Source organism: Sciurus carolinensis, chromosome 1 (assembly GCF_902686445.1).
Source record: "Sciurus carolinensis chromosome 1, mSciCar1.2, whole genome shotgun sequence".
In the NCBI taxonomy this organism is placed as follows: Eukaryota; Metazoa; Chordata; class Mammalia; order Rodentia; family Sciuridae; genus Sciurus; species Sciurus carolinensis.
Genome location: NC_062213.1, coordinates 164,576,936 through 164,585,363, shown reverse-complemented (window position 1 = coordinate 164,585,363; position 8,428 = coordinate 164,576,936). Strand labels below are relative to the sequence as shown.

Genomic DNA, 8,428 nt, shown 5'->3' with positions numbered 1-8,428 from the left:
GTTTTATTTCAGCATAAATGGGCAATGGCTCAGCAGATGGTCCCACTATTCTTGAGTTCCAATGTGCTCCAGAGGAAATGTACAACAAACACTCAGAGTAAGAGCATTGTCTTTAATTTATATGGTGTTCTCTCTCTCTCTCTCTCTCTCTCTCTCTCTTTTTATTTGAGAATTGTTCCATGAAGTTTTCATGGCTTCATCAACTTTTAGATCAGAAAGGAACCCTAGTGATCAGTGGTAATCAGACCCTGCTGTTTTTGCGTCGGGGAATCAGAGGCTCCAATACCTTCCCCTCCCAATCATATTCAGGAACAAAGACAACTATCATCAACCATTCAAAAGATTAACAAAGAAGAGAACAAGGTGTCTTATTAAAGTGACTTCAGAAATGAAAAGGGATGGGGTATTTCAAATGAAGAGGAAAGATTGTATTAACTAGAACTGCCCAACAAACAGGGAAGTAGCTAACGTGGTTAAGTTTGCCATCCTGGACGTTTATAAGAGGGTGATGAACTTACTTATGTGGGTGTTCTAGAAGGGATTTCTGCTCTGTGAGAGACCCTTAGCTGGACACTCAAATTCTTTCCAGCTTTATGATTCTACAGTTCTAGGATTCCTGCAGCCAAGTTCACAGCATATGGTACGTGCTCAGTGAAAATACCATGATTAATTACTGCCAACCCCCCCTTTTGTGTCCTCTAAGGTTTTCATTGAGATCATTAATTCTCATCTCGCTTCTAAGTCCCTTCTTTCTTCAGATCGACACTCTATTCCCCTTCTTTATTCTTATCAGAGATAATTCAGGACCTGCCCGATCTCAGTTGGTAAGTAAAACTGGAAGCCTGGATATTTGATGCCAGATGGGGTTCCAGGATGTCAGGCAGTCAAGGGGATGAAGATGGCTGTAGCAGCAATGCGAGCTCGTGCTCAGCCCTCCTTTCAAAAAGTACACACTGTCCAGTTGCAAGGAGCGTAGTGAGTCTACAGCCTCGGGCTCTCGGCATCTTTAGGATCCAGCTCAGCTTTTCAGCTGAGCCCCAGAAATTCCCAGGGATCCCCTTGCTGATGACTGACCATGGCAGAAGTGCAGGGCTGGCCATTTCAGCTTCATCTGGTACTCCCCTTTCCAGCTCTTTGCTCTGCAGCTCCCAGTTGGACCGGCATCATGATCCAATGCCAACCCAACCCAATCTTGTTTCTTCCCTCTTTTTCTTTCACAGGTGTTGGACCTACACCATAATCTGGAGGCTCTCTCAGCCAATTCCTGCTTCTTTGTTACCTCCATAGACCTCACCCTCCATGAAGCCCTAATAGTCCTAACTTCCAGCTATGAAGCCCACAGTAAAAGGAAGAAAAATCCATGTCCCAAAGGAGGAGACTCTGAATCATCTATATCTGAAGATATTAAGAAAACAAGAAGACACCTGAAGAATAAGATGTGTAAGAAAAGGTCAGAGGGAAACATCATGGTCTGGGGGACAAAGCCTGGAGAGATTTCTTGAGGAAAATGTTGGAGGAGGAGGGACTATTTCTGTAAGGGCTCCCGGTCATGCACTGAGGTCCGTGTCCCCCAGAAGCTAATACTTTGTCTTCATGAGGACCAGGAGTAGGGGGGTGGCAGAAACTGCCTGTGTTCTATCCACTGACATTGCATCAGACATTGTTTATTGTTTTAAGGTCATTTATCACTGAACAGTTCCTGAGGGTTAGAAATTTGGGAGTCCTTTCTGGATCTGTGATTCCATGAGGTCATAGACAAGTTGACAGTCAGGATTGCAATAATTTAAAAACATACCTGGGACTGGAGATTCTACATCCAAGATCACACATGTGGTGAGCTGCGGGCCTCAGTTCCTTACCTGTGTACCTCTCTCTGTAGGACTGCTTGGGCCTCCAGCTTCCACCAAAGCAAAAGATTCAAGACAGAGACATCACCCAGGGTGGAAGCCAGTCCTTCCTAGCATAATCTGCAAAGTGGACTGCCTTCTTGTCCCCCAAACAACTGCTAAAATCCATATAGGACACAATATGCTATGGTCTCACACACTGACTCTGGTACAGTACAGGAGAATGATATGACTACCAGGAGACATGATCGCCAGGGTCATCTGGCAGGTGGTTACCATTAGTTCTAGAAAGCACAATATGAGGTCACTATAGGAAACTGAGGCACAGAAGCTACAGTGCAAGTGGCACAGGCAAGATTTTCACCGAGAGACTATTCCTAACCATTACAGCACACTGTGCCCCCAAACAGTAACAGTGGAGAAAAAAAGAAGATGGATATGTTTAAATTTGATTACGGTGGGTCGATAAGCAAGAACTGTAGAGATGGCGACCATTTTTCTAGAAGTACAAGGCCTGACAGACCAATTCCTGATTACCAAGGGTAATCTTTATACCAAACCTACAAGGAGGAAATTATTTTTCCATTGTGCAGGTGACAAAAGAAAATTCAGAAAGACTAAGTGCTTTCCCACAGCCACACGACTAGCTTACGGTGAAGTCCGCATCGGGCCCTCATCTGTAAGGACTGCACTCCAGCCTCCACTGCGGTTGTCCTGGCACTGAACACCAGGGACAGGTCGGGGCTTCAGAGTCTCCGGAAATTCTAAGTAAAGGTGGGGAAGAGCACCTGGACACCTGTTGGTCAGGGGAGGTGGAGCAGGCCTGCACCAGGAGGAGCATGCGTTGGAGGTGGTCAGTGTTTTTTGGAGGAAAACGTGCACACAAGAGTGTGCACATCCGGTGGAATTTTCATAGACTGGACACATGAAGAAAAGATATCATCCAGAATTTCCTTTGATCCCCTGGCTGTCAGTCCCTCTCCCACAACCCCCACCCCACACTCAGTCACCACTCTGAGGACTTCTAAAAGCATGTGAATTCCAACTGTTTTGTAAATTGTGTAAATGGAATCTAGCACTTTTTATACTGGACTTCTTTCACTGGATAGTATGTTCACAAGATTCACCGTGAGACCGTGTGCACTTGTTTTTCATTTTCATTGTTGTGCAGTACTCCATTGTGTAGATGTACATTCATGGATCTATTACACCAGGGCTTGGCAAACTGCAATCTGTGATCCAAATCTGGCCCACTTCCCGTTTCTCTAGTAACAAACTATAGAAATGATCCCTGAAAGTAAAGTCTTCCATTTTCTATTTCTGTGAAGCCTATGAGTTAAGAAAGTTTTGCACGTTTTTAAATGCCATTAAAATTCAAAAGGATATTTCGTGACATATGAAAATTATATGAAATTTAAATTTCAGTGTCCATAAATAACATTTTATTGGAACATACCACACATTCATTTTCATATTATCTATGGTTGATTCACATTACAATGGCAGAGTGAAGTAGTTCCAACGGAGACCATATGCAGCGCTTCTTTGCTTTGCAGACTGCTCAGGGACCCAGAAATAGCAGTGATGCAATTCTGATTTGATTTTTGCCTCTTGGCCTGCAAAGTCTAAAATATTTACTAGCTGACTTTCTAAAGAAAATGTTTGCTGACACCTGCACTATGCCATCGATGCACATTTGGGTCATTTCCAGTCGCCTGCTATTATAAAAGCACTGCTTTGAAAATGGTAGTTGATGTTCTTGGTGAACACATGCAAGCCATTATTTTTGGTGCATACCTAGGAGTGGAACTGCTATGTTCTCGGATGGGTTCGGCTTAGTAGGTAGTGCCACAGAGGGTCGGATGAGCTTTACACTCAAATCGGCAGTGTGTGAGAACTCCAGTTACCCACCATCTTACCCATAATAGGTATTTTCTGTCTATTTCTTTAAACCATCTGGTGAATGTGAACAGTAATGTGAAAATGGTTTTGGAATAATAATTTCAGAAACCTCTTTTTTTAAGGCTATGTTAATAGTTTCATGTACATTACCATTTATAAAGAAGTCCATTTTACAAATGTAGAAAGAGTGTTCTTTAGATTACGTACAGAGAAATGAGGGGGGTTATGGAAGATGGTGAAATGATACAGACATCATTACCCTATGCACATGTATGATTACACAAATGGTATGAATCTACATCGTGCACAATAGTAGAAATGAAATGATGTACCCCATTTGTGTACAATGAATCAAAATGCAGTCTGTAAAAAATAAAAAAAAATTAAAAAAAAAAAAGAGGTTAAGAAATATTCAGATCACAAATCCACACTGTGGCAGAATGAAGAACCAGCCTCAGCTCTGACGGGTTCCATGGTCTCTGGATACCCCATCTACCGAAACAAGGGGCCTCTCCATGATGCTGGTAAAACCGCACCTTTGGAGAGAATCAGCACTAGAAGGATCTTCGATGAGCACTCAAACATGTGTAAGGAAGAGGCGAGCGGTGGGTTTATGAAACCCAGGCCTGGGGGACGGATGGACAGACACACCCTCATTTCTCCTGCCTCCTGTTACAGCGGTTAACTTTGCTCTCTCCAGCCCTCTGGCTGGTTATGTTTATTACATGTTCTGACAGTTGAGTCCTGCGGTGAAAAATGATAACAGATTTGTATTCTCAAGATCATCTCCAGATGCTGACCAGAGGTACCTCTGGATTCATGAAATATTTGTCTTTAGTATTTCTTGAAGATGGATGATGAAAAAAAAAAAAGTTCTAGGAACATTTCGGCATAAATCATGGGGAATTCCTTTCTTTGGCAATCTGGAATGCATTTCTCTATTTCTTTAAGAAGAATAATGTGTGTATTAATAACTTGGTTGGAATGGGGTCTGGGCCAAGAAGAGATGATCACGGAAATTGTTATTGATGGTTTCTTGTAACCAAGCAATCTGTTTCCCCAAACCTGGAGTCTGTCATCTGCAGGTGAGTGACTGCTGAAAGGCCACATCTGAGTCACTCACATGAGTCCCACCTCTCCATTCATCCCAACTGCTACTTCCTTACCCATTTTTTTTTTTTTTTTTTTTTTTGCCTAAATTTCAAAGCCCTTACATGGACTCAAACTTGCTGTCCTGCTTCCTCACAAACATCCAAATTGACACTAGAATTATTCTGCTCCTCTTCATGCCATGGCCCTTCTAGGCATCCCATCAGGTTGACTCCAAATCAACCGTCACATGTAGCTTTACAGCATTTCAGGAAATCAGGTAGTACAGTCCCTCTAATTTTGTTTTGTACTTCAAAAAATTATTGTGGTTACTCTAGGTCATTTACCCTTCCTATACATTGAAGAATCAGTTTGTCAATGTCTACCAAAACTATTGTAGGAGTTTCTAATCGTTTTATTGAGATATAATTCGTGTACCATAGAGTTTAACCACTTAAAATGTAAAATTCAATGGTTTTTAGGATATTGTACTCATATTTCTGCAACCATTCTAGAATATTATCATCTTCCTCCGAAGAAACTCTGTACATATTAATTATCACTTCTTACTTCAACTCAAAATGACCACCAATCTACTTCACAAAGTAACTGTGCCTTCTTTTCATTTAAATGAAGTCACACAACTGCAGTTTTAGACTGATCGCTGTGGTGGCACATGTCAGTACCTCATTCGTGTCTCTTGTTGAATAATAATATCCTGTTGTTCGGTTACAGCACATTTTATGTATCCATTCATCGATCCATGGATGTTTAGTTTGTTGATACTTTTGGTTATTATGACTCACGTTGCTGTGAACATATGCATACAAGAGTTTGTATGGACATGTTTCGTTTTCTAAGTACACACTGAGGAGCAGAATTGGTAGATCACAGGCAACTCTAGGTTCAACATTTTGAGAAACTGCCAGACTTTTTTGCTAAAGAGCTGCATGAGGATTCATTTTCTCTGTCCCCTTGCAACACTAGTTATAGGCATCCCGGAGAGTGCAGGGGTGACCTGTCAGGGCTTGATTTGCCTTTCTGTGAAGGCTGGGAAGGTTGAGCCTCTTCTCATGTACTTATTGCTGCATATCATATGAAGTATGTTAATGGTTGCATGTAATGTGCAGTAAGGGTCTTCATTCTTTTGCATGGGGTTATCCTGTTTGTTGAAGAGACTCCTCTTTCCTTTGAATGGTCTTGACACACACGGAAAATCAGTTGAGTGTAAACACAAGACTTTATGTAGGGACCATCAGTTCTGTGCTGTTAATCCATATGTTAATCCTTAAGCTGGCATCACACCCAGTAAAGTTGTTCTGGCCAGAACCTCCCATATGATCTTCCATAGAAGTATGAACAGTTGCTATTTTTGCCTTATTATTGATCTTAGGAGTCCATCTTTTCACCATTTAGAATGATGTTGATTATGGGTTATTCACAAATGCCCTTTATTGATCTATCAAGATGACCACATGCTTTCTGTCATTTAGTCTATTTATATGATGTATTACATTAATTAATTTTGAGATGCTAAACCAACATTGCATTCCTGGAGTATTTCCCAACTGATCATGACATTTAATATTTTTAATATGTAACTGGATTCAGTTCACTAGTATATTAAGATTCCTTTTGGAACTTCTTAAGACAGCATTGAATCTTCAGATAAATTGGAGGGAGGATTTATATCTTGACAATATTAAGTTTTCCATTGTATGAACATTATGTCTCTTTCTATTTATTTAGGTCTCAGCAATGTTCTGCAACTTTTGGCCCAGAAATTTTACACAAGTTTTGTAAAATTTATTTCTCACTATTTTATTATATTGTTGCTATTGGACATTTACTTTCAACCAAACTGCCTGTGTTTTTTTTTTTTTTTAAGTAATTGTACATAACATATAGTTGGCCCTTGCTTTTTTCTTACTTATTCTGAAAAAAAAAATCTACGTTTTAGAGTGTTCAGCTTATTAATGTTTAGTTTACCTTTTGATCTGTGAGGATTTGTGATTTTCTGCTTGCTTTCTGTTTTTCTTTCATATCCCCTTTCTTCCCTTCCTTTAAATTATTTACAAATTATTAGAATTCCATTTTAATTTATTTACAAGTTATTAGAATTCCATTTTAATTTATTTATTGGGTATTTAGTCATAGTTCTTTGCTTTATTTTTATAGTGGGATTTGTATGGATTATATCATTCACTTTTCACTCTATGTACAGTTAATATTGTAGTATTTCATGCCTGATGTAGAAATCTTGGAGCCATTTAAGTTCATTGCTGCCCCATCACGCTGTTTTATTTGCAATATACAATATATCTATAGACATTATGAACCTCTCAAGATAATGCTATCTTTGCTTTATATAGACATGTGCCTTTTAAAGATATTAAAAGAAAGAGTGAGCTTCCCTACCAACCTGTGTTTACCAACACTATTCCTTCCTAAGAAAAGAATTAAAGGAATTTCTTCCTTTACCATTTTTGATAGTGCGGTTCTGGTGGCAAACAATTCTCTTCTCTTTTCTTAACCTGAAAAATGTGTTTATTTCACCTTCAGTCATGAAAGTGTTGTCATTGGCTATCTAATTCTGATTTGACATTTTCTTTCACCACTTTAAAGATAATGTTTCATTGTCTTCAGGTCTTTGAGTTATAATGAAAAGTTCTCAACCTTTCTAACTGTTGTTCCTCTTTATGTGTGATTTTTCCTCTGGGTATTTTCAAGATTTTCTCCTTATCTTTGGTTTCTAGCAGTTGGACTACAATGTGCTAAGTATAGTTATTATCAAATCTATACTCTTGGAGAATCACTGAGCTTCTTGAATCTGTTTATTTCCTTCCATATTGTAAGGAAATCCCACGAAACCACACCGGACACAGGAAATCACATAAGGGAATTTATTAAGCAAACAGAGTGTCTCCCTGCAGGGTAAGAGAAAATGAGAGGAAAAGAGAAAGGAAAAGAAAGGGCGCGCGCTAGAGAGAGTGGAAAGTGAGGAGGATAGAGAAAAGCGAGGAGGACAGACAGAAGGAAGGGAAAAGATGGCGGGGAAGCTATAGTAAACAGTTGAATTCCGTGGGCTAACAGGGGACCAATATCGGAGAAGGATACTTGCAAGCTGACTGATGAACCAATAGCTAGCTAGGATGTTCACAGATTGACAAGTGGTTGGGAGGTGGGGAAAATGGCTGCACCTGATGGGTGGGGGTGCAGCTTTATACATTACAAATATTATGAAAAATTTCAGTCATTGTTTCTTTAAATACTTCTGTCTCATTTTCTCTCTCCTTTCTTTTGGAATTCTAATCTTTTGAAATTTTGCACAGTCTTTAGATGTTCTATTAATTTTTATTTTTTTTTTTTTTTTTTTTTTATTTTTTTTTTTTTTTTTATTTTATTTTATTTTTTTTACGTTTACATAGGGTAATGATGTTTATTATATTTTTTTCCCCTCCCCCCCACCCCTCCCACCCCTCCCACCCCTCCCGCCCCTCTTTTCCCTCTACACAGTCCTTCTTTCCTTCATTCTTACTGCTCTCCTTAGCCTAACTCTAAACCTAACCCTAAACCTAATGCTAGCCCCT

At 39.7% G+C, this 8,428-nt stretch overlaps 1 pseudogene; it reads right to left on the bottom strand.

Moving 5' to 3' along the window:
- Positions 1-3,021: 3,021 nt before the first annotated feature.
- LOC124968894 (uncharacterized) lies at positions 3,022-3,154 on the bottom strand (annotated as a pseudogene).
- Between the last annotated feature and the right edge of the window lie 5,274 nt (positions 3,155-8,428).